Genomic DNA, 27,817 nt, shown 5'->3' with positions numbered 1-27,817 from the left:
ACACTGCTTTCTCTTGTACGTTCCGCTTATCTGTTTAATATAAACTGTCTTTATTTGCAACATACACGATGATTATTAAGGTGTGATACGCAAAACATATCGATGACTAGGTGCGTCATAAAAATTGCCTTGGGTGTAATCGGGATATGTCATGGGTAAATGTGGTTTGGTCGGAGTAAGGCTGGAGGTGATGAAAACGGCATGAAAAGTTAATGTATGTTTGATCTGAGATCCCTGTTATAAATTCATCAGAAACAAGAATATAATATCGCAATGCAGCAAATGTTTCTAGCTTGGTAATTGGATAACGACCTAATGGAACCGAACGAAGAATCTTCAAGATTTATAGCAAGATAGTTTCTAGAAGAAATATACTGATTTTCTGGTATTATGACTTGTAGACTATCATGGAACTGTAGGAATTCAAAATATGCAAAGGACACACTTAATGATTCTACGATACTTTTCTTCCATATCCTTTGATCGAAGATTAATAATGACGCTGATATATTCTGATGCAGAATGAGTTTCATCCGATCATAGTGACGAGCGGGATTTGAGAGTCTAAGAGCAGCACAGTGTTCGTAGATAAATATGAATTTGATTTATCCCAGGATGGTATCATTTTCAACAACGTGCCCTATTCCGCTGCGCTACATTCAGGTTGTGTGTAATATTAGTATTTTTTTTTTTTTAAATAACAGAACAGAGGAAGGAAAAACAAATGAATAAAAAATAATAATCCATACACCAGAGTACTGGTGTCCTCTGTTCATAAAATATCTGTAACAGTTAGACTTGAACAGCAGTAGATTGAAGTTTGGAGGGAAACAACTCTGGGGAAGCGAGTTCCAGAGAGATGCAGTTCGGGGAATGAAAGAATTCTGATACGCAGAAGTTCTGCAATATGGCTGAGTGACATTCCAGTCATAAGCGCTACCAGATGCCCGTGTAGCACGAAGGAAGGCATGGAGAGGTGGCACCATGGAAGCAACTTCGTCTGAGCATTTGCCATAAAAATATCTGTAAAATAATGCAAGGGAGGCAACATTCCTTCTTACTTGTAGGGGAGGTAGTTTATTTGTAATGGCAGGGTTGCTAATAATTCTAACAGCTTTGTTCTGAATTTTATCTAGTTGTTTTAATGCATCCTCTCCACATCCATTCCACAAGGGTGAGCAATATTCAAGCTGAAAGCGCACATGACACTTATAAATTATAGCTAACTGCTCGTTGGCAAAGAAGTTACAGACTCTGTACAATAATCCAAGTTTCTCTAAGGTGGTTTTAGCAAGTGATCTAACATGAGAGGTCCAGCTGAGGGCATTGTTAAGTGAGACACTGAGAATTTGAATACTTTTGGAGATGGGAATATTAGTAGCACTGAAGGTAATATACGAATCTGGCAATATCTGTCTATTAGTAAATTGTATATACAGCAAGCTCGCCCCTAATGCGAGGGTTTTGTTCCAACCGTGGCACGTTCGGCGCAAAACCGCGTAAGTTTTAACTACTCCTTATTTGGTTCCTAGACCCCCTTAATGTGGTGTTTTGCTGTTATCTGCCATTGGTAGTCAATATGAAGCACTTTAAGTGGTTAGAAGGTTTATTTAAAGTTATAGCTTACAAACATAGTACTGCACAGCAAAACTTCAACACACAAATACGTAAACACAAGGCAACATTCCGATGCCGATTGGTTTCGGGACAATTCGTCATCAAGTCAATTCGCCATCACAACAATAACAAGACAATTCGCCATCATTAATGAAGACAGCTGTGGGTGGTGCTGAAATATAATTCAAAGGCGAAATAAGTATATTATAGAATGACGGGGAATCGTTCAGGGTGCGAATTGTCCTGACGGGGAATCGTCCATGTTTTGACGGGGAACTGTCTGATGGCGAATTGACTTGATGGAGAATTGTCTCGGAACCCGCCGATCATGGGTAATTATATAAATCAGGTTAACTGGTTACAGGGCTTTATTTAGCGCTTTATCTTTATTTAAGTGCTTTAACTTACATACCAGAACAGTAAATATTTAACTTACAAATACAGTATCATGGAAAATCAGTGCAGCAAATCTTTAACGAACAAAAAAAAAAGGCAATATTCCGACGCCTATCAGGTAAACTGGTTATAAGACTTTATTTCTTGCTTTAACGTTATTTAATAGTACTTTAATTTGTACATAAACTTACCAAAACAGTAATGTAAATATTTAACTTACAAATACAGTACTGTGGAAAAGCAGTACAGCGAATCACATAATCACGTGATCAAAACAAACTGTGTGCACTGCTCTGAGGTTCGAGGATTTGGCCTCTCAAAGGCCTCGCTTGTGTAAATTTATAGTTTTCGTAATGGTTCTTTAATCTTGCGTTGTCTTATACGTATCCCAGCACCAACCGCGTATAATTGTGGGCGCATTCGGCGAGAACGTGTTCGGGGCGAGTCTACTGTACTTAGTTTTATTAGCATTAAATGAGACAATGTTGTTTTGTCCCCATTCACTGATTGTAGATAGGTCTTGATTTATGGAGATGGCTGTATTGAGTTGGGAGGTAGAGATATTAGTCTTTGTAAATGGGTGTCTGAATGTGAATGAACTATGTAGTGTTGAGTCATCTGCATATGAATGGATGGGATTGTGAGTGACAGATAGATCATTAATATGAACCACGAACAGGGTTGGTGCCAGAACTGACCCCTGCGGCACGCCGGCGTTAACTGAGTGGAAATTGGAATATACATCATCTACTCGTACTCTTATTTTTCCTGTCATTGAGATATGAGGAAATCAAAGGAACAAAAGACGTTAGTCCATAGCAAGGGAGTTTGGACAGCAGGGAACAGTGCCATACTCTGTCGAAAGCTTTAGAAATATCAAGGGCTACTGCATGTAGGTGACCTGATTGATGGATGGTATGAGTTAGGAGACTGGTATGAGTTAGGAGACTGAGTATGTCAACGGTGGATCTTTCGTGGCGAAAACCATATTGTCTGTCACTAATTAAGTTGTTGGATTCAAGATGTTTAGCAATGTGCTTATTAATTAAAGTCTCAAATACCTTACCAAGAGAAGATGTGACAGCTATTGGTCTGTAATCAGAGGAGTCAGAGGAACTTCCTTTCTTCGAAACCGGGTGGATATTGGCTTCTCTCCATGAATTTGGGATGAAGAAGTACGTATGCATAGTCTGAATAATTTAGCTAGAACAGAGGCAAGTTCAGGGGAACATTTTCTCAAAACAATTGGCGGAATTCTATCTGGGCCTGAAATTTTCCTGGTAGGTAAATTGTCTAGGATGGATTTTACGTATCTTGTCGGTATTTTAAGTGGGGCAATTTCGGGAGAGTCAAGTTCTAGTACTGGGACCTTCTGGTTGGCATCCTCTATGGTAGAATTTCTGGCAAAGGTACTGGCAAAGATATCTGCTTTCCCGCGCAGGTCATTTGTAATGTTGCTATCTGAATATTTTAGTGGGGGAATGGATGATGACTTGTTAAAGTTTTTTATTGAAAGAATTAAGAGTTGACCAGAATATTCAATTGTCATTAGGGTTGTTAAGTAGTTTTGATGCTTGCTTTTGAAGAAAGTTTGATTTAGCGAGATTTATTACAGCTTTTGCATGATTTCTAGCAATTTTAAATTGAGAGAGTGATTCAGATGTTTTTTGTTTTAAGTAAGAGTTATATGCTAATGACTTTTGGGCTGTTGCTCTGGCAATAATAATATTATCATTATGTTTTTCGGTATTATTATTTTAGCATTATTATTATCATTATTATTATTATTATTATTGTTGTTGTTGTTGTTATTAGTTGTATTATTTAATAAAAGTAATAATAATAATAATAATAATAATAATATTATTATTATTATTATTATTATTATAACTTAATTGATAAATAAGAAACAGTCAGAGGCTGAAGCTATACTTCGAAATACAATTAATACCATTTAAAATAAAAACTTACTGCTTTGAGAAGGTAAAATAACTCTATGTAGAAAAAACTACTTAAAAGTGCAATAGCTAGGACGTGATCTACTGGTAAATAATAATAAAGATGTAAAGCTAAGTAGTAAAGAAGTTAACTGTTGTTGGCATGATGCACTGTTTGTAACGGTCCTTTCTAGCTCTGATGGGAACGAGTAGACAGAGGTGACGAACAGGTCGGTGGGGAAGGGAAGCCTCAGGGGGAAGCAGGTGTTCTTGGTGTCGGTCACTGACTAATTTTTTTTCCGAACTGTTGGAGCTGGTGAGCATGAAGTTCAGCGACAAACAGAAGGTTCTGGTGGGTGACAGCTTCATTACAATCGATAAAGTTCGAGCCGAGGATGATTCTCACTGCCCCCTCTCCCATTTTTCTTTTTTTAACGAGGTTGTGTAATGGTGAGGAATGAAGACGAGACTGAAGAGGCGTAGCTCAGCTTAGACAGAATGAACGTTGCGTACAGATGTGTAGGGCCCTCAGCAGGGACACCTAATTTCATCAGCGAGGGCAGTATGTGTAGGAAGCAGCAGCGACGGTTGAATTTGCTTGGTTGGCCCAACCAAGTTTGTCGTCAGTTGGGATGGCCAGTAGTCTGGTTGTGTGCTCTACTTCTTCTGTGTGGTCTCCGAGTTTGAGTGCTGGGGATGGTGTAGTTGCTACTGATAGTCAAAATGTTCAGAGTTTGAGTGCTGGGGGTGGTACAGGTGCTATTGATAGGTACAAATGCATGACTGCTGTTTTTTGTTGTTAATGGTAATGTAGTTATCCGTGTGTGTGTGTGTGTGTGTGTGTGTGTGTGTGTGTGTGTGTGTGTGTGTGTGTGTGTGTGTGTGTGTGTGTGTGTGTGTGTTTAACTCCTAGGCTATTTTGATGGATGAAACTTCCCATGACAGTTCAGCTGGTTACTAGGAAGGTTTTCCACAATGCCCAATTTTGCAACCATGATTTTAGGGGGTCAGTACCCTCACTAAATCAAAAATAGAAAAAGTTAAATGAGTGCAAATATACCTTTGATGCCGTAGTAAATATTATACAGTGACCTTTCATCCATAAAAAGTAATATTTGGGAGCGTAACTTCCGTTCTTGGAGGTGTGCCTCCCTCTCGAAAATACAAGCACTCAGTTATCGGGGAAAGTGAACACATGGATTTCAGCGAAACTTCTTAGGTCAGTTCGTCTGTTTCCTTCATAATGTTTTCCGGGATTTAAAATTTTCCACAATTATTTTTTTATTGTGTTAACTCTCACAGTATAAAAAAAAATTATTATCAGTAGTGAAGTAGTGAAAGGACGGCAGATGTGGCTTTGAAATTTTAGTACAAATTGTACAGTACAATGAACTCCCATCCGTAACGCGATATTTGGGAAGTATGACTTTTCGAGTTATATTCGGAGGGTCAGCTCCGCCCTAAATATAAAAACTATCTGAAATAGAAGAAAAATTTGAATGAAACTTCCAAAGTGAGTTCGTCCAGTTCTCGGAAGGTCTTCTGCCATATGCAGTTTTCCAACCATGATTTTTAGGAGGCACTGTTTCCCCTCACCGGTTCTCATGAATAATGGAAGGAGGGCACATATGGCGTTGATATCTTACATGTTGTACAATGAACTCTCTCGTGAAGCAATACTAGGGGAGCGTGATCCCCCAGTTTTCTTGGGGAATGGAGGGGTCAGTCCCCTTCCCAAAATATAGACGATCAGAAAGAGTGATTGTGAGCACGTGGATTAAAAAAAAAAAATCGACATAATACATATAGCAGGGTTGGGTAAGCAGTATTCACGTTTTCTCTGAATGCACAGGAAGACACTGCACATCTACTTTAAATTATGGTACACTGAAATTTTATTCTAACAACAGTCATAACTGTCTGTGCGCATACTCATTACTCACCATAACTATCGCTGAGCCTATCCTACAGTTGGCATACATGTTGCAGGAACAACAGCTGACATGGTCCAGTGTTTCCTCTGGGACTTAACGTTAACGTATTAGTCAAGTGGTCATTCCAAGTCACTTCATGACATTCAAACCAGGGAAATCCATTCTCGTCTAGCCAAGTATATATTTTACTCCATTTTGCACGCATCCCTTCAAAACCTTTAGAGTCAATTTTGGTATACGTGGCAAGTGATGAGAAGGGTGGATGGTGAAATGAACAATGGATGTGTGTGTGGATGATAGGATGGGAAGGTGTGTAATGGATGTAAGGGCATATACAGGTTGGGGGAGCGGACTTTCTGACCACCACTTGGTGGTGGGGAGAATCAAGATTCAAATGAAATGGAAGCATAGAACATGGGAAGGACAAGAGGAAGTAGTTCATACAAGGAGAGTAGAAAAGTTACAAGAGGATGGAAAAAGGCAGAATATAAGAGAGAGGTGAAAGAGCGATTGGGTAAATATGAATTGGAGCAGATGGGGGATATGAAAGGTGTGTGGGAGCAGATGGGGGATGTGGAAGGTGTGTGCAAGACATTCACAGAAGAAATCTGTGCAGCATGTGAGGTGGTGTGTGGGGTGAAGACAAGTCGATAGAGGATGCAAGGAACAGCATGGTGGAATGAAGAAGTAAGACAGGCCGTGGCACAAAAGAAGAAAGCACATAGTGAGTGGATGAGCAACAAGGGTGTGGAAGAAGTTGAGAGACGCAAGACAGAGCTATATGTAGAGAGGAAGAGAGAGGTGATAAGATTAGTAAGAGAGAGTAAGAAGAAAATGGATGAGGATTTTGGAAGGAATTTGAGTGTAAAGTGGAGGGAATGTAAGAAAATGTTCTGGAAAGAGGTAAATAGAGTCAGACAGGGTGTCAAAGAAGTTAGTTGGGGATTGAAAGATAAAAATGGTAGATTACTAGTGGAGAAGGGAGAAAAAGTGAGCAGATGGAGAGAACACTTTAAGGAATTGTTGAACTTAGAGAATGAAAATAATGCAAGTATAAGTGGCCGGGGAATGGCTGAGAGACGGAGGGATGTGAGAAGAGAGGAAGAAATCAGTAGGATGGAAGTTGTGGAAGCAGTGAAAAAAGTTAAAATGGGGGAAAGCCCCAGGGATTGATGAAGTGTGTGGTGAAATGCTGAAGCAAGGGGGAGAGATAGAAGTAGAATGGATGTGGAAGATGTGCGGATTGACCTGGGAGGAAGGTAGAGTCCCGGAGGATTCGAAGTCTGGTACAAAGTCCCCAGTACAAAGGAAAAAGGACAAAAGAAGTGTATGGTAATCATAGAGGCATTTGCATTCTTAGTGTAATAGGAAATGTATATGGTCGGGTACTTATTGGCAGTTAGGGAAAGAACAGAGGAATTAGTTGGAGAAGAGCAGGGAGGTTTTAGGAATGGAAGATGTTGTATAGAGCAGAAGCAGATATTCATCCTTAGGTCTTTAGTATAAAGGTTGTAGAGAAGAGAAAGAAGTTGTATGCGGCCTTCATGGATTTGGAGAAAGTGTATGACAGGGTAGATAGACAAGGATTGTGGAATGTGTTAAGAACATATGGAGTTAATGGGACGTTGCTGAATGCCGTGAATAGTATGTATGAGGGTGCTATAGCTGCAGTGCGTGTGGATAGTGAACTCACTGATTTTATCTGTTTGGAGGTTGGATTGAAACAGGGATGTGTCATGTCTCCATGAATGTCCAATCTGTATATGTATGAGGTTATAAACGAGATACAAGGTAGGGCAGTGGATGTTGGCGTGGCCCTAATGAGAGAGGACAGTGTTTGGAAACTCCCTATATTGTAGATGATACTTTGTTGTTTAAGTGAAGACGAAGGGGAGCTGCAAGGCTTGATGGTGTAAGAAACGAGATCTAAAGGTGAATGTAGGGAAGAGTAAAGTTATGGTCTTCGAGAAAAATGAAATAAGTGAATGTACAGTGAGGTTGAATGAGGAGGAAATGGAAAATGTGAGTGTATTTAAGTACTTCGGTAGTGTGACGAGTAAGGGTGGAAGTTTAGAGGGTAAAGTGCTTGAAAGAGTGCAGCAGAGATGAAAGGTTGCTGGTTCCTTGAAAGCAGTGATAAACAGGGAAGTGAGCATGGAAGTGAAAAAGTTACTGCATGACTTTTATGATATCACCTCTAACGTATGAAAGTGAAGCTTGGACCTTTCTGGAGGTACTCAGGTCAAGAGTGAGAACAGTGGAAGTGAGTTATTTGAGAGGAGCATGTTGAGTCACATGGAGAGACAGACTGGCAGATGAGGAAGTGAAGGAGAGCTGTGGTGTGGATGTGGATGTGATAGGAAGCGTTAGGAGAAACACACTGCGGTGGTTTGGCCATATGGAGAGGATGGAGAGCGAGAGACTGACGAGGAGGATGAGATGGAAGGATGGAGTGCAGAGGTATATGAGAGGGGGGGGGGTGTTTGAGCTGGGACTAGGGCAGTTAAATGGCGGGGGACAGGGAGACATGAAGGCGATTTGTTTGTGGCCATCCCATTCGGGATTAAGGGGTCTGGCAATAGACATATAGATAGACAGCTATATTCAGGTCACTGCGCGAGTAATTAGGTCAGATAGATTGGCCAATTCAGTTCTTTTCATTCAACAAAGGGACATTGCTACCCAGATATTTCCCAAAATTCCTTCAATCTGATGACTTTTTTTTTTTTTTTTAACTCCAGGCGTATTCTCCCACGGATAAACTTTCCGATATGGACTGGTTACCTATTGCCTTCACTGATTTCTTTTATTACAGTTTGTCTCTCGTAAGGAGAAAAAAGTGGTTAGGTAGTATCCAAGGATAAACAAGAAAAGTATGTCTGCAGGGTGAAGGGAATAAGGTCCAGTTAGTATCATTTAGATATATTCGTAAGTTTCAGTTAGATCCTTTCAAGCCCTTCACCTCACTTCGGCCCAGTCAGATTAATTCACTTCACTTTAGTTGCATTTCGGACCAGTTATATCTATTTAATACCAGTTGGGCATTGTATATCCATTCATACCCATCTTTTCAATCGGTTGCCAGGCAAACTAAAGTTGATTAGGTCCTGATATGTATATTCACTCAGATATGATCATCACCCGATCAAGCTATGCCCTCTATCTCCCGTAGCAGTTTCGAGCTGGTGTAGCTTATGCAATGTCGTCTGAGAAAAAGAGCCTTAATCTTTTGTAAACTGGCAGTTTTGACACAGGGTGAGGTTGCCGGGCCCTTAACGTAAACCATGGCGTCATCAGTTCAGCAAATATAGTCGTCATTTAGGAAGAATTCTCAACACTATACAGCAGCACCGAAAGCCTTACTGAATCCCTCCTTCCCCCCCCTCCCTCCAAACCCACACAGCGACGCTGTAGGGTTTAACAAACAAACTAGTATAATGCATATAATCCTCTGTATTCTCTAATGTGGCAAGACACTTTGCTTGAATTCCTAGACGATGTTATGTGCCTATACGATATTCTGTACTTTCAAATTCTGTATTATAATCAAACTGTATATGTTTACGTTTACTGAATACATTTGTACTCCTATTAGCAGCACTGAAAGCAAATAATTCACGCTTTGCAAGAGGTCAGTCAGTTCCACTTCCTTGAAAGAGAATATCAAAGTAGTAATGATATTTATAAACGACGTTAGTGAGCATGAGGGAATTAATTCTTTATAGCTTAGTCTTCAATTAAGTGATACTCGGATTTGCTCTTCCTTTGCTGTTAAAGGATATTGCTTCTCCCGGTAGTGTTAAAGGAAATTATTTCAAATGCAACAGATCAGGTGGCGATTATACATCAAAACTGTTACAGACACCAAAAGAAAAAATTAAGATTGATGTCTTCCAATTACAAGTTCCATGTACGAATTTGAAGATAAAAGAAATGAGAGATGCTGTATTTGAAGCAGCATCTATACACTATGGTACGGATGTAGGGGAGAACGTGCTATTTATCCAGTAAAGTTTTGCTTAGATTATCTTCTTCCCATAAAACCTATGGTAATTTGCCTCTCAGGCGCAGGTGGTTTGTGTTGTTAGATCGTTTAACAATCTGTTAAGCGCATCATGACACGAATCGAGTAAAAAAAACATACCATAATATAACACACATTGGCGGGAAACTTGTGTCCTCCTTTGTTTGACACGATATGCATCATGGTGTGTTTATACAGGATGGTATTTAATGACTCAATTGGAGTCCGTGCATGAAAGGGTTAAGTGAAAAGAAACATTACCCGAAATAGAAAACAAAGAAAAAAGAAAATGCTATTTTTTCATGATAACTTATGATAAACTGAAACTACAGACAAAAATTCCTTAATAATCCCATTATTGTTACAACTCTTTCACCTGCTTTCTTGGCTCCATTTCAAGATCTGATGACACTTGACAAGTTTTTCAGCTTTTTGTTTGCCCAATCTGTTGATTAATCTACAATACAAATAATAAAAAGTGGAAAAGAGTCTCTGAACGGATGGAGAACTTGCTGGTAAGGAGCTGAGTTCTGACATGATATGACAAAATTCTGGAGAGGCAGGCCTCTCTGTTTTCTCCATTTTCTTCTCCATAAACTTCGAAAACCTAGGTAGAGCTAGAATACTAACTTCTTCAGACAACATGGAATCTGGATAAACACTGTTATCACTTATTCCCATTCCGAGTAATGGAGGCAAAAACTGCGGTTGATAGTTCTGAGCCAGTCGCTAGCAAGCTTTTCTTCCTGACGTAGTTTAGTCCCTTGAAGTTTTCGTTGAGCCATGACAGCCACCAAATGAATTGCAGTAATACGCTGTAGTGGTTTTCAAAATGTGTCTTATTAGGCTGAAGTTCTTTGGCATGTAGCAGCTCTTTTGAAAAGTTGACAGCATCTCCCACAGTACAGTTATCTAACTACATTGTATCCAGAGCTTTGGAGACGCATTTGTTGCTGAAGTGCATCACTTCTATTTATATGCCAGCACTCTTTTCTGTTTTACAAGCATTACTATCTATTTCATGTCAATGTTCGCTCCAGATTTCAATGGTCTTTTGGTAGTTCTTTAAAAGTGTTCGAATACAATAATTTTAGCTATTCCACCTAATAGAGTTTGGAACTTGGGGCCACCTAGAAGGCTGATGATGGTTTCTGAAAGACTTTCGAGTATCCATCTCTTCCTATAATACTGTCTTGGGAGAAACTTCATTTTCAATTAATATCAAGTCATGAACTGCACAGCCATATATATGAAGATTCCTTCCATTCTTGTGTGGAATCGTTCTTGAAGTTTATTTCTTGTGTAAATCATTTTGTTTTCACTGTGTGAGCAGAATGCAACAACCTGTCAAGTTAGTAATGAGTAACTGATGTACTGTCTATACTGAACAATGCAAAAAACAATTCATTCATCAGAATACAGTTGCAGTCTACCTTCCTACACAGCCAGTCTTTACCTGGTGGACCATGCATGCAGAATCTACATACTGTAAATGGGTCCCTTGATCCAACCTAATAAAGCCAATGTTAACCAAGACTCCAGTCAGACCCCAACTTGCCTACTGTACTGAAAAACCCACCATGACTCAGTTGGCCTATAGATATGCATTCTCAGGGCGCAATATAGAGGTAGAGCAGAGATAAGACAGTGACATAAAAAATAAGTTTCAAGAAAGAAAATAGTGGGAAACATAGCACCGTGATAGACCCCAACTTGACAATGAAATTTCTCCGAGACTATGACTCTTAAGTCCTTGGTGCTTAGCTCAAACTTCTTTCAAACTCCCCAAAGTCTTGACAGCACTACTCAGATTCTTGACAACCCATCACATCCCAAGTTTTTGATAAAAGCCTAGATTGCAGGCAAGATGTTGGTCTAGATCCCACCTTGCCAAACTCTGGCGCCACGGAAGCCGAGTAAACGCAAGCAGAGTCCACGTAAGTAGATGTGCTAGCTACTGTATTTTTGTTAATCTTCGTTCCTCACTTATGATTACCTTTAATCTAGCTGCACAGAGTTACTTTAAAACACAACTTTTGTAACAAAGGAAACTGCCTAATGGTTCTTTGATATTTTTTACCCATTTGATCCGAGTCGACGATACGGTATAGTATATATGTGTACAGTTTATGCCTTTTTCATTGGTCACTTGAGGTCGTGAAAAAGTTTACTACAGTTAAATAATTTAAAGAATGGAAAACAATTCATCTAGTTGATAATGCGGCAAAACTGCATCTGAATAATGAGTTCAAAATAATGACCAAAAGTTAAGCATTTTAATTACATGGCATTGGTATGCTGATTCTCAGAAATCATTGCCATTTTCTGATTTTTTTTTTTTTCTGAGCCCGTGCCTGTTGACCAAGTAATGAATTATTTGTTTCCATTGTTTAAACATGATGCCATTATAGGTTGTGTGCGAACACTTGACCATCCACCTTGGATTAGTGTTACTTATTATTCACAGAGTTCATTACTTAAAGTGTCTTCACACCTGATAGTCGGTAACCAAAAGATCTGTGCGCCGTTGGTGTCGAGCTGGGCATTTATATTATTCACAGAGTTCATTCCTTACAGTGTCTTCACACCTGATAGACGGTAACCAAAAGATCATTGCTCAGCTGGTGTCGAGTTGGGCATCTGTATGGCTGTTCTTTCAACACTGTCAGTGATTTCACCGTTTGTTAATTTTCTGACAAACTGCGGAATGTTACAAGCATAAAATGTTTTTAAAAGCTGTACATTAACATATCGTTTTTCGGCTCCAGATGTTTTTTGAACAAATCTGTCCATACTAAGTCCTACAATTGTGCCTGAAGCTGTACCACTAGTGTCACTCTCAATGGACATGGTACTAGCACTTCTCTTCTGAGTAGAGCTTATTACATTAACAGAAAAGTTTGACCCTTCACCTTAAAAGTCTCTTTCAGATGATGCTCATGACAGAACTGCATGCTGAAAATAACGTGAAAGGCCCATCCAAATATTCTTTGATCTCTGTTTCATGTAGCTTGAACACTTCTAGAGCTGTTCTCTCAACCTCTCTATCTAATAACTGATTTTTGCGTGACAATGGCGACACTTTCGTTTTGTGTTTTTATCACTTTTCCACTCTTCAAATTCGCTCCACTCTTTAACTTTTATCATCCCCTTACAGTCATATTTTTTTCTCTGCTTTAAGCAAGTCCGCTTATTTGATTTTGATTTGCAGTCAAATGCACCAGTAATAATTCTGAAATAAGCAGAATACTTTAAAACAAATATAACATGCATTATGACGTCGAGTCAGAAAATTAAGCAAAACTGCAACTCATCATCTTAAATTTCAAAATTTATCTTTAAGGAACTGTTGAACATAGAGAATGAAAGAAATGCGAGTATAAGTGGCTAAGGAATGACTGGGAGGAGGAGGAATGTGAGAAGAGAGGAAGAAATTACAGGGATGAAAATTGTGGAAGCAATGAACAAAGTCAAAATGGGGAAAGCCCACGGAATTGATGGAGTGTGTGGTGAAATGCTGAAGCATGGGGGAGACATAGTAGTAGAATGAATGTGGAAGATGTGCAGTTTCGCCTGGGAGGAAGGTAGAGTCCTGGAGGACTGGAAATCAGGTGTAATTATTCCCTTGTACAAAGGAAAAGGGGAAAAAGAAGTATGTGGTAATCATACGGGCATTTGTATTCTTAGTGTAATAGGAAAAGTATATGGCAGGATACTTATTGACAGAGTTAGAGAAATAACAGGAATGAGTTGGAGAAGAACAAGGAGTTATAAGGAAAGGAAGAAGTTGTGATGATTAGATATTCATTCTTAGATCCTAAGTGGAAAATTTTCTAGAGAAGGGAAAGAAGTTGTATGCGGACTTCATGGATTTGGAGAATGCATATGATTGGGTGGATAGACAAGGGTTGTGGAAAGCATAATTAAGAATATAATTATGGAGTAGATGGGAAGTTGTTGAATGCCGGTTATAGCAGAGATACAAGGTAGGGCAGTGGATGTTGGAGCAGCCCTAATGAGAAGGCAGTGTTTGGAAACTCCCTGTATTGTTGTTTGCAGATGATACTGTGTTGTTAAGTGAAGATGAAGGGGAGCTGCAAGGCTTGGAGGATGAGTTTGGGAGAGTGTGAAAGAAACGAAATCTAAAGGTGAATGTAGGAAAGAGTAATGTTCTTCGAGAGAAATGAAGTCAGTGAATGTGCAGTGAGATTGGATGAGGAGGAAATGGAAAATATGAGTGCGTTTAAGTACTTGGATGGTGTGATGACTAAGAATAGAAGTTTAGAGGGTGAAGTGCTTGAAAGGGTATAACAAGGAAGAAAGGTTGCTGGTTAAGCAGCGATAAGAAACAGGGAAGGCGGCATGCAAGTGAAAAAGTTACTGCATGACAGTATTGTGACCTCTAACATATGGAAGTGAAGCTTGGACCTTGTTAGAGGGACAGAAGTCAAGAGTGAGAGCAGTGGAAATGAGTTATTTCAGAGAAGCATGTGGAGTCATATGGTGAGACAAGCTGAGAAATGAGGAAGTGAAGGAACGTTGTGGTGTGGATGTAGATGTTATACGAAGCGTTAAACACACTGAGGTGGTTTGGCCATGTGGAGAGGATGGAGAATGAGAGACTGACGAGAAGAGTGTATGTGAGTGAGGTGGATGGGGGGAGAGGAAGGAGGAGGCCAAGGATGAGATGGAGGGATGGAGTGGATAGGTACAAGAGAGAGGGAGGTGTGAGCTGGGAGCAGGGCAGTGAAATGGTGGGGGACAGGGCGACATGGAGGCGATGTGTTTGTGGCCACACCTTACGAGATTAAGGTGTCTAGCAATAGACAGATTTATTACTGGACCCAGCTTCAAATCCCCGCTGGGGCAGGGAACAATTTAAAGATTTGAATTTCATGAAATCAGACTTTGTGATCTACCAGAAGAACCTCCGACATGTTGTAAAAATACCCCCGCTAATACCAATACGCCAGTCCTGATGAGACAGCCCTAGCACGTATTCAGTATGGACGGTGGGTGTTAGCGCTGAAGTGGTGACATGTAGAGAGGTGTATGGTATGGAGGACTACTGGGCTTTGAGAGCAGGTTGTGAAGCCTATGCCCAGAGTCGGACACATAAAATATATATAGTGTATATATATATATATATATATATATATATATATATATATATATATATATATATATATATATATATATATATAGTGTATATATATATATATATATATATATATATATATATACACTGCATATATTTTATGTGTCCGACTCTGGGCATAGGCTTCACAGCCTGCTCTCAAGGCCCAGTAGTCCTCCATACCATACACCTCTCTACATGTCTCCACTTTGGCGAGAATACCCACCGGCCATATTGAATATATGCTAGGGCTGTCTCATACAGGACTGGTGTATTGGCATTAGCGGGGGTATTTTTACATGTCGGCGGGTCTTCTAGTAGATCAGTAAAATCTGCTTTTAGTAAATTCAAATCCTTAAACTGTTCCCTGACCCAGCGGGGATTTGAACCTGGGTCCGGTAGGACCGCAGGCCACCTGTCTACCGTCTGAGCTACCGCCTCCCATATATATATATATATATATATATATATATATATATATATATATATATATATATATATATATATATATATATATATATATATATATATATATATACGATGTTGCAGACAACATTGTTGAATTCAGCAGTGTATCTGACACAGCAGCATTGGTTGTAATTAGATTATGCTAAAAAATATACCCTGAAAGTAATACAAATATAAGCACCAGCTTCCCAGAGCTCAGATGAAGAAACAGAAACATTCTATGACGACGTCTCCCAGATTATGGAAGAAGAAAAGACCACATATACTATACTCATGGGAGCTTTCAATGCAAAAGTTGGGAAATCAAAGAATGGAGAAGCATGTATGGGAAAATCTGGAGTAGGAGAAAGGAGTAAAAGAGGAGAAATGCTGGTAAACTTTGCTGAAATGTATAACTTAAGAATAATGAGCACATTCTTTCACAAAGGAACAGGGAGAAAGTGGGCCTGGAGAAGCCTAAATGGAGAAACAAAGAATGAAATCGACTTCATGACAGCAGATAATAATAACGCGATCACAAATGTCACAGCTGTCAACAAAGCAAATAGAAGAAATGACCATAGAATGGTGGGTTGCCCAGCCAGATTCAATTTCATAAGCGAGAAAATGATTATTAAAGATAAAAAGATATGCCCAATAAAAGTAAACGAAAACAAAGCAGCCTTTCAGTTGGAAATAAGCAACATATTTCAAGTTCTAAGTAATGCTGAATGTAACACTGATGAGCTGAATAACAGACAAACAAAACTGCTAAGAGAATCAGCGGAGGTAGTAGGAAATGGTAGTACAACCAAAGCCAAGAAGTGTTCAGAAAAGACAATCGAGCTTATAAAAAAAAAAAAAAAAAAAAAGGAAATGAATGTAAAAACAAAGAAAGACGAAATAGAACGAGCGAAATTAAACCTGCTTACCAACATAAGCCAAAGAGAAGAAAAAAGAAAGAGAAAAGGAGATCACATTAAAAAAAAAAATCAAAAAAGGAAAAAGCCTGAAACAGGTCCGAAGTAAATCGGCACTAAGAAAGCAACAAATTACATCACTGAAAGACAAAAAAGGTCTATCTATCTATCTATTGCCAGATGCCTCAATCCAGTTCGGGGTGACCACAAACAAATCGCCTCCACGTCGCTCTGTCCCCCGCCATTTCACTGCCCGGCTCCCAACTCACACACCCCTCTCTCATATACCTCTCCACCCCATCCCTCCATCTCATCCTCGGCCTCCCCCTCCCTCTTCCCCCCTCCACCTCACTCACATACACTCTATTCGTCAGTCTTTCACCCTCCATCCTCTCCACATGGCCAAACCACCTCAGTGTGTTCCTCTTAACGCTTCCTATCACATCCACATCCTCACCACAACGCTCTTTTATATCCTCATTTGTCAGCCTGTCTCTCCATGTGAACCACAGGCTCCTCTTAAATAACTCATTTCCACTGCTCTCACTCTTGACCTGTGTCCTTCCAGCAACGTCCAAGCTTCACTTCCATACGTTAGAGTTGATATCACAATACTGTTATGCAGTAACTTTTTCACTTCCATGCTCACTTCCCTGCTTCTTATCACTGCTTTCAATGAACCAACAACCTTTCTTCCCTGCTGTACACTTTCAAGCACTTCACCCTCCAAACCTCCATCCTTACTCATCACACTACCCAAGTACTCACATTTTCCAATTCCTCACCGTCTAACCTCGCTGTACATTCACTGACTTCACCTCTCTCAAAGACCATCACTTTACTCTTCCCTACATTCACCTTTAGATTCCGTTTCTGACACACTCTCCCAAACTCATCCACCAAGCCTTGCAGCTCCCCTTCGTCTTCACTCAACAACACAGTGTCATCTGCAAACAACAGTACAGGGAGTTTCCAAACACTACTCTCTCTCACCAGGGCCACTCCAACATCCACTACCCTACCTTGTACCTCTTTTATTACCCCATCCATGTACAGATTGAACAACCATGGAGACATGACACATGTCTGTTTCAACCCAACCTTCAAAGAGAAAAATTCACTCAGTTCACAATCCACACGCACTGCAGCCTTAGCACCATCATACATACTCTTCACAGCATTCAACAACTTCCCATCTACTCCATATATTCTTAATACCTTCCACAATCCTTGTCTATCCACCCCGTCATATGCTTTCTCCAGATCCACGATAGCTGCATAAAAATTCTTTCCCTTCTCTAGAAACTTTTCCACTAAAGATCTAAGAATGAATATCTGATCTACACAACCCCTTCCCTTCCTAAAGCCTCCTGTTCTTCTCCAATTGATTCCTCTGTTCTTTCTCTAACTCAATCAATAAGTATCCTACAATACTCTTTTCCAATTATACTAAGAAGACAAATGCCCCAATGATTACCACACAATTCTTTTTCCCCTTTTCCTTTGTACAAGGGAATAATTATACCTGACTTCCAATCCTTCGGGACTCTACCTTCCTCCCAGGCCAATATGCACATTTTCCACATCCATTCTACTACTATTTCTCCCCCATGCTTCAGCATTTCACCACACAGTCCATCAATTCCTGGGGCTTTCCACAATTTAACTTTCTTTATTGCTTCCACAACTTCTATCCTACTGATTTCTTCCTGTCTTCTCACCTCCCTCCTTCTCCCAGCCATTCCCCAGCCACTTATACTTGCATTACTTCCATCCTCTATGTTCAACAATTCCTTAAAGTGTTCTCTCCATCTGCTCACTTTTTCTCCCTTCTCCACTAGTAATCTACCATTTTTATCTTTCACTCCCCTGCTAACTTCACTTCCACCCTGTCTTACTCTTTTCACCTCTTTCCAGAACATTTTCTTACAGTCCCTCCACTTTACACTGAAGTTCCTTCCAAATTCCTCATCAGCTCTCTTCTTTCTCTCTCATACTAATCTTTTCACCTCTCTCTTTCTTTCTACATATAACCCTCTCTTCCGCCTCTCAACTTCTTCCACCCCCCTATTTATCATCCATTCTTTGTATGCTTTCTTCTTTTGTGCCACAGCCTGTATCACCTCTTCATTCCACCACGCTGTTCCTTGCACACACCACATCACATGCTGCACATATTTCTTCTGTGAATATCCTGCACACACCTTCCACGTCCCCCATCTGCTCCAACTCATATTTGCCCAATCGTTCCTCCACTTTTCTCTTATACTCTGCCTTTTTCTCATCCTCTTGTAACCTTTCCACTCTCCTTACAAATACTCCTTCTTCCCGTCCTTCGCTTCTTCTATTTCTCCATTTTAATTGGATCTTGATTCTGGCCACCACCAAGTAGTTGTCAGAAAGTCGACTCCCCTATCCTCTATAAGCTCTTCCATCCATTACACATTTTTGCATCCTTTCATCCACACAAGCATAATCAATCATTGCCTTCCTTTCATTCAGTTCACCACCCACCCTTCTCATCACTTGCCATGTATAGCCTACCTGTGGATTATTTTGTGCCTGAAGAGGGTATTGGCTATCATCAACCCCCTCCCAGCACAAATGTCCACTAATGCACTGCCATTCTCATCTATCTCAGCAGGCACACCCCACTCACGAACTCTTCCATCCACCTTCACATTCCCTATTTTACCATTCATATCACCGATCAAAAACACTCTCTCATTCCTTCCAGACTTTTCCATACACACTTCCACATTTGTCCAGAACTCTTGTCTCACTCTGCTTGCACGATCTTGCATTGGCGCATACACACACACAGTCGCCCACATTTGTATTCCAACTTTCAATCTTACCCACACAATCCTTGACCCAACTGATCCATACTCTCTTATGCTCTTCTTCCATCTTTTACTCACAACTATACATACCCCTTCTTTTGCCCTCTCATTCTCACCTACTCCTGCACATATACCCCATCCATACTCCCATTCTCTCACACTCTCACCTCTCCATTAGTTTCAGTTATTCCGCACACATCAACTTTCGCACCCTCAAGCACCTGGACAATCTCTCTTTCACCTCATCATTCGCTCCCCTTACATTCCATGTTCCGATTACCATGTCCTTTGTCCGGTCCTTGGTCGTCATCTTTTGGTCAGTCCTTGCCCGAGGCTTATTGTTTTTTTTAGTTAGTTGTTTTCCGGTGAAGTCATTAAATGTAGAGATAAGATGGTGAAGAGATTAGAAGAATTTTACAAAGAACTGTGTCCATTAGAGACAGTAGTAACAATAGCTATATTTTTAGTTGACACAAGTGAAATACCTAAGGTAACACCAGACGAAGCAAATATTTCTCTTCAAAATATGAAAAGAGGGAAGGCTCCAGGAGAAGATGGAATAGAAGTAGATTTACTGTTTGATGCAGAAGGACTGTACAAAACAGCCTTGCTCAATTATTTACTCAATGTGTAAGAAAGAAGAAAATTCCCAAGACATCGTGTAATGCAATAGTTATTTCTATCTATCTATCTATTGCCAGACGCCTCAATCCCGTTTGGGGTGGCCACAAACATGTAACTTGCAATACTTTGGTGATAGAAACTCCGTGTACAAACAGCTAGATAAGGAGTTTATTACAAGCTCACAGTAAAACAGTCTGCCCGTGTCGGCTGTCTGCTAAGAACTGATGCAATAACGCCGTCTTCAGGCGTGGGAGAGCATGCTGACCTAGCAAATTTAGTGGGGGCATGTATGCACTGGGGGGGGACATATATACATCGGGGGTAGACATATTGTGGAGGGGGACACTACTCCCCCGGGTAGCTGAGACGGTGTCTCCCGACACCGGGAGTTAAATGGTGTTTGATTATAGGACTAAGGCAGGACCGGGAGGTTTGTACAAGGGAGAAGTATGATACAGGGGCAGTAGGGGAGACACGGTCATGTTGAGGGGAGGGAAGTAGAAGGATATATATACAGATAAGATATACAAGGAATAATAGGTACAAATCCAGTAAGGGTCGAAGGTATATATAAACATAATGGGAATTACACAATAATAGGTTGATACATGATAAACAAGGAGTAGATATGAGAGTTCTAGTGTTGTTCTTCCGTCATTTTTTTTTTTTTTTTTTTGGATTTTCTGTAGGATACACTGTCACTGAGAAATGCATGAAAGAAATACCATCATTTTCTAGTAGGCAGAGTGCTGTTCACAGTTTGGGCAATTGTTAGATGGCAATGGTAGTCATGGAATGCGAGGGCACTAAGTACGGGGAGTTTCTACGTCGTGTGTAGGGCGTACTATGCCTGTAGCGACTCTGATTTCCTGGAGTCGACGTTCCATTTTTCTGACACAACAATGCACTGCACAGATGATGAGTAGAAAACCTATGAAAACGATAACCACAGGGGGAAACACAACTGTTGGATGAACCCATGAACGGCTGAAGGCCAGAAAAAATTGATCCATAATGAAATCAGTCATTGAGGAATCCTGGCACACCTTTACGGCCGCTGGGTATACTAGGAAGTCTCCAATCTTTACACCACTTTTAAGTTTTAGTGGAGCATTTGTGACATTGAGCAAGTACAGGTAGCATAAACTGTCCTCTAAGACTGTACACCACGCTGACTCATAAGTCAAGCCATTCACACAACACGTCTCAGGTAGGGTTAGTACATCCACTCCTTCTTTCGCACCGGCAACACAAACAGAGACTTTGGTGAACTCATGCGGTAACAAAATTGTGCACGTATTCATTACTGCACGTTTCGTCTCTGCGTGTTGGAGAAGATCATTCAGACTGTGTGAGGTAGGTAACTGAGACATGTCTGAGTCAGCGATAGTGTTGTCGGGAAAGGATTTAAGAGCCATGTTCGAGGGCTGAGATGATGTATCAGGAGACATTGAGGAATTTATGTCCTTGCTCGCAGTCAGTAAAGGAATGATCTCTGTATTCTCAGATGATGATAGTGGTGGTTTGGGCTGGGTTGGACTTTTTGGTAGTGATAGGGACAGAGGTAATTGAAGGACTGATTTGATCGTAAGAACAGGACGGGGACATTCCATAGTGTAAACCGGGAATCCAGAAATGTCTATACTACCACAAGCAGGTAATAATGCAATGGAATGTTGTGCCATGGTGGAGAAACCAATAAGGGCATCTGCGGGATACTGCAAGTCATTAGTGACATGAAATTCAATGAGGATAGGGGGCAAATCGCTGTGGAGTTTGACTTCAGGGGTGACTCTTCCCTTAACCTTAAACTCTGAGCCGTTAACACCACATAGGCGAATGTCTGGTGGTTCTAGGAAACTGACGTGGCTGTGATGGCGATGAATAATTTGTAAGGAATTTTCGGAGATGAGATTTACTATAGATCCTGTGTCCAAGAAGAATGACGTTGGTATGTCATGACTGCTTCCGAGAATGACTAAACCCGAGGATGTTATGGGACCTACATGGCGGATGGGGAGTTGGGTGTCTGGTTCTACGTGATATTGGTCCGATACGGGCGCGGCGCTTCCCCTGACTGTGGGCGGTTGAGGTAACGACATTCCTCAGTGGTGTGAGTCGTGCTTGATTTGTGGTATTTGCAGTGTGGACGACGTGAGCAGGAAGGCGTACGCTGTCTGGTTTGGGAGTGAGGACGTCTGTATGTACGGTCGCAACTGGATGCTCGATGTCCAGGATGACCACAGTACCAGCAAAGAATCGAAGATTGTCTGTTCCGTCGGGCGCTAGACTGATCACGACCTGCGGTAGGAGAGCGACGTGTGGCAGGTCTGCCGCGTGTGGTGGGACGGGAGCGAGATTGGTCTGGGGTAGTGGAGGTGTGACAGACTGAGGAGGCCAAGGGTTGGGTGGTGCCCTGACGAGTGGAGTTCGATCCTGTTCTTTCATGAATGGCTTTAGTGACCTGAATAATTTTATCCCCTGGATTGAAACCGATTTCCAAGGCTAGCTCTCGCTGTTGAGGAGTAAGCCAGTGAAGGAATCTGAGGTAACCAATTAAGTCAGCAAAGTTGGTGAGTGAAAGCATTGGAACGCCATTCTTGTCTGCTAACCATTTCGTGCCTACCAGTAATTGGAGCATCTCGCTACTAGTTGCTTTCATGGCGGCGGCAGCTTCGCGGAGCTTGGCATATTGCGCTGGGACACGCAAGTCCTCATCTAGTTGGTTTAGGAGATTAATGAATCCCACGAGAGATGCGGTATTTGAATGCTGGCAACAAAGGCTGATGAGTTCCGTACGAAAATCAGCAAAGGTACGAATGCTATCGAAATGTCCTGCATGGATCGCGGATCCGATGTCTGATTTACTGTGGTGCAAGCGACCGAGGAGGTAAACTGCTTTGAGCGATTCCTCGGTAATTTGTCTATTATTTATTTCGGTTTCGACTTCTCTGAGGAAATCATAGACAGACCAAGTTGGGTCCTGGCCGGTAAATTTGGGACGATTGGCATCGTCGAGATAGATAGACTGTGGAGGGTTGGCCATGGCTGGAAGTGCAGAAGTAGCGGCAGGAGAGGTGTGGGAGAGAGAGAAGGTAGTGGCAGTTAAGGGCGAGCAAGACGGGGTATGAAGGGAGGCAGGAGAGGGAACGACAGGGGAAGGAGTAGAGGAAGAAGAAGGGAGTGTAGAGGCAGGAGTAGAGGAGGAGGTATCTGGATTTACGAGGGTAGGACGTGTAGTAAGTGATTCTGCGGGAAGTGAAACGGGAGTCTCAGGGACAGGGCGGTGGTACTCTTTGCCACTTCGTAAATGAGTGATTGTGTTAGAGTCGGCAGACGGGGTATGAGCAGGTGATGTTTCCAGGTCGAGAGGGCTGGTGGTAAGCGGTTGACGTTGAAAGTATGACATTTAATGCGGCAATGGAAGATGAAAGGATGAAGATGGATACGTAGGTGGAAATGTATAAATAACAATGAGAGAATGGAATACACTAGGTGTGAAAATGAATGAAGGTGCAGGCATGGATGGTTGAAATAAAATGCGAAGGATGAGATGGATAATAAATAACGTAGGTGAAGATGAAAATGGGGTAATGGAAATGAGATGGAATATTTACAATAACCAATCTGTAGAGAAAATCGAGGATAATCTCTAGAGAAAGGAAAGATATACTATAGGTACACAGTAGAAACGGGAGTGTCGAGATGGATGACGTGCAGGGTGGCTGGGCGTAGCTGGGCTGGGGCGGGGTGGGGCGGGGCGGGGCGGGGCGGGGCGACGGGGCGGGGCGGCGGTGGAGAGACAGCTGGGCGGAGAGGAGAAGAGATGCCGTGATGAATCACCGGCAGGGAGTGGCGGTCTTAGGAGGCTCCGTAATGCAGACCAGATGCGGGCGACGGCGGAGGCCGGTGGTGGGTGGTGAGGCAGATGTCGGCGCAAGGCATGTGTAGAGCTGGTGAGTTGCAAATGCAGAGAACGGTGGTGGGCAGGCAGCGGGCAGACAGTGATAAGTGGCACCGAGGGGGCAGGAGCTATGATGAGTCCAGAACAGGTGCTGGGAACAGGTGCAACAGGTGTGGAGGTCGGCGACAGCGACACGTGCGGTCAGGAACAAGGCGTATGGGTGCAGTTGTTGGAGAGGTGAGCACTGGTGAGAAAAATGGTACACTCGAAAAGCACAGCCAAGGTATAGAGGCAAGGAGGAGGGGCGAGGCTGGCAGATGCGAGTCGTCGTGTATCTTGTTGTATCACTAAAAATCCAAGGAGGCGGTCAGAATGTGATGGTTCGAAACACCGCTGCTACCAAATGTAACTTGCAATACTTTGGTGATAGAAACTCCATGTACAAACAGCTAGATAAGGAGTTTATTACAAGCTCACAGTAAAACAGTCTGCCCGTGTCGGCTGTCTGCTAAGAACTGATGCAATAACGCCGTCTTCAGGTGTGGGAGAGCATGCTGACCTAGCAAATTTAGTGGGGGCATGTATGCATTGGGGGGGGACATATATACATCGGGGGTAGACATATTGTGGAGGGGGTACAAACAAATCGCCTCCAAGTCGCCCTGTCCCCCGCCATTTCACTGCCCTGCTCCCAACTCACACACTCCACTCTCATATACCTCTCCACCCCATCCCTCCATCTCATCCTCGGCCTCCCCCTCCCTCTTCCCCCCTCCACCTCACTCACATACACTCTCTTCGTCAGTCTTTCACCCTCCATCCTCTCCACATGGCCAAACCACCTCAGTGTGTTCCTCATAACGCTTCCTAGCACATCCACATCCACACCACAACGCTCCTTTATATCCTCATTCGTCAGCCTGTCTCTCCATCTGACTCCACAGGCTCCTCTTAAATAACTCATTTCCACTGCTCTCACTCTTGACTTGTGTCCTTCCAGCAACGTCCAAGCTTCACTTCCATACGTTAGAATTGGTATCACAATACTGTCATGTAGTAACTTTTTCACTTCCATGCTCACTTCCCTGTTTCTTATCACTGTTTTCAAAGAACCAGCAACCTTTCTTCCCTGCTGTACCCTTTCAAGTACTTCACCCTCCAAACTTCCATCCTTACTCATCACACTACCCAAGTACTTAAATGTACTCACATTTTCCAATTCCTCACCATCCAACCTCGCTGTACATTCACTGACTTCACCTCTCTCAAAGACCATCACTTTACTTTTCCCTACATTCACATTTAGATTCCGTTTCTTACACACTCTCCCAAACTCATCCACCAAGCCTTGCAGCTCCCCTTCGTCTTCACTCAACAACACAGTATCATCTGCAAACAACAGTACAGGGAGTTTCCAAACACTATCCTCTCTCACCAGGGCCACTCCAACATCCACTACCCTACCTTGTACCTCTTTTATTACCCCATCCATGTACAGATTGAACAACCATGACATGACACATTCCTGTTTCAACCCAACTTTCAAAGAGAAAAATTCACTTAGTTCCCCATCCACACGCACTGCAGCCTTCGCACCATCGTACATACTCTTCACAGCATTCAACAACTTCCCATCTACTCCATATATTCTTAATACTTTCCACAATCCTTGTCTATCCACCCTGTTATATGCTTTCTCCAAATCCATGAAAGCCGCATACAACTTCTTTCCCTTCTCTAGAAACTTTTCCACTAAAGATCTAAGAATTAATATCTTATCTACACAACCTCTTCTCTTCCTAAAGCCTCCCTGTTCTTCTCCAACTAATTTCTCTGTTCTTTCTCTAACTCTGTCAATAAGTATCCTACCATACACTTATCCTATTATACTAAGAAGACAAATGCCCCTATGATTACCACACACTTCTTTTTTCCCTTTTCCTTTGTACAAGGGAATAATTATACCTGACTTCCAATCCTCCGGGACTCTACCTTCCTCCCAGGCCAATCTGCACATCTTCCACATCCATTCTACTGCTATCTCTCCCCCATGCTTCAGCATTTCACCACACAGTCCATCAATTCCTGGGGCTTTCCCCGATTTAACTTTCTTCATTGCTTCCACAACTTCTATCCTACTGATTTCTTCCTGTCTTCTCACCTCCCTCCTTCTCCCAACCATTCCCCAGCCACTTATACTCGCATTACTTCCATCCTCTATGTTCAACAATTCCTTAAAGTGTTCTCTCCATCTGCTCACTTTTTCTCCCTTCTCCACTAGTAATCTACCAGTTTTATCTTTCACTCCCCTGCTAACTTCACTTCCACCCTGTTTTACTCTTTTCACCTCATTCCAGAACATTTTCTTACAGTCCCTCCACTTTACACTCAAATTCCTTCCAAATTCCTCATCCACTCTCTTCTTACTCTCTCTTACTAATCTTTTCATCTTTCTCTTTCTTTCTACATATAACTCTCTCTTTCGCCTCTCAACTTCTTCCACGCCCCTATTTCTCATCCATTCATTGTATGATTTCTTCTTTTGTGCCACAGCCTGTCTCACCTCTTCAGTCCACCACGCTGTTCCTTGCACCCACCTCCGTCTTGTCTTCCTTCCACTTTACAAAAAAGGTGACTCAAATGATCTTTGTAACAATCGACTCACTAGCTTATGATCAGTCATTTTCAAACTCTTCACTAATGTACCTACGAACAGAATAACAAAAAAATTTACAGGAAAACCAACCTCGTGAAAGGGCGGAACAGATTGACTGATGATTGTTGCTTGTAAAGCAGTCATACATCTAGCACAAGTACAGTTCAGTTATTCCTGTGTTAACCAGGCCATACAAAATCTGTTACATTAAAACCAATAATTATTAGGACAAAGAAAAGGACTTGGGCTTTATTGCAGAAGGCATAAGGCCACTGGACATTGGACGTCAAATTGCAAGATGGTAGAGAGATTATTATCTGTTTTTAAGTCGGGGGAAGGTCATACCAGTGCAAAAGATGACCATACATAAAGAAAACCAAACCTAAAGTTCAGATAGGGAGCACATATGGAAATGAGTGTATTTTGGTTTCCGCTTCCTGCGAAGATGAAGAAATTTCGTTATTTTTGGATTCTGGCTCTCCAATGAATTTAATAACACAAGAGAAATTAGATAGATTTTTTTTGAAATAAGGAAAAAAAGTGACATTTATGGAGAAATCTAATTTAGATGAATACGGTAGATTCCAAAGAAGTACTCGTAAAAGATACGATAAAGTTAGAGATTAAATTCAGAGACTACAAAAATAATCACTACTATTTTCTGTATAATGGAAGATTCAGCAATTACAATAAACATCCTTTTAGGCCTAAATACCATGAGATGAAAATATAATCTTGATGCCATACTTCAATGGGATTAATTACGACAGGATTCATAGAAGAGATTCTTTCACCAGAAGTGTCACTCAACAATGGTAGAGAATCGAAAGGAGTTGAAACGATTAAACACCATAGCAGAACAATTCAGTCTGACTTCAAAGAAAACGAGACAGCTCACTCTTCCCTCCCGTGGCTACCATCCCCTCTATCCCGGGACAAAAGTGACGTAAACTTCCCACAGTAAATCAAGCACATCTCACGAATGAGGTAGTTATTCTACCTAAATCATATATGAAAGTCACGATAAAGAGTAAACTGAAGAACTGGGGCTGGATTCATTAACATGGTCGTAATTTCAGGTGCTTGAGCAAGATCTGGCACCTCAGATTACGCACTCTTGTGGCGCCGTATCTCTCACCAGAGTTTGGTATTCACTAAAACTTTTTACGGCGCCGTACCCCGGTCGTAAGTTGTACCTGCCTTAAATCGGCTGTCATCAGATGATTTCTGCTCAGCCAATGACAGAGATTCTTACAAGTGAGGCTTTGTCATGATCAACCAATCACGGAGCGAACCCTCATATCAGCAGTTTGTCTCCCTAATGTAAACACAAGCACAGAGGGGAGAGCATGCACAACACACAAAACACTGTCCTCAA

At 41.6% G+C, this 27,817-nt stretch overlaps 1 protein-coding gene across 1 annotated transcript in view; it reads right to left on the bottom strand.

Moving 5' to 3' along the window:
• Nucleotides 1-27,817, bottom strand: part of LOC145415429 (ionotropic receptor 21a-like) — a 331,047-nt gene that overhangs the window by 16,754 nt on the left and 286,476 nt on the right. The gene's annotated exons all lie outside the window — the stretch shown is intronic.

This window comes from Coenobita brevimanus, chromosome 102 (genome assembly GCF_032717465.1).
Source record: "Coenobita brevimanus isolate Jiangsu-jjx chromosome 102, ASM3271746v2, whole genome shotgun sequence".
Classification (NCBI taxonomy): Eukaryota; Metazoa; Arthropoda; class Malacostraca; order Decapoda; family Coenobitidae; genus Coenobita; species Coenobita brevimanus.
This window is presented reverse-complemented; position numbering and strand designations above follow the sequence as displayed.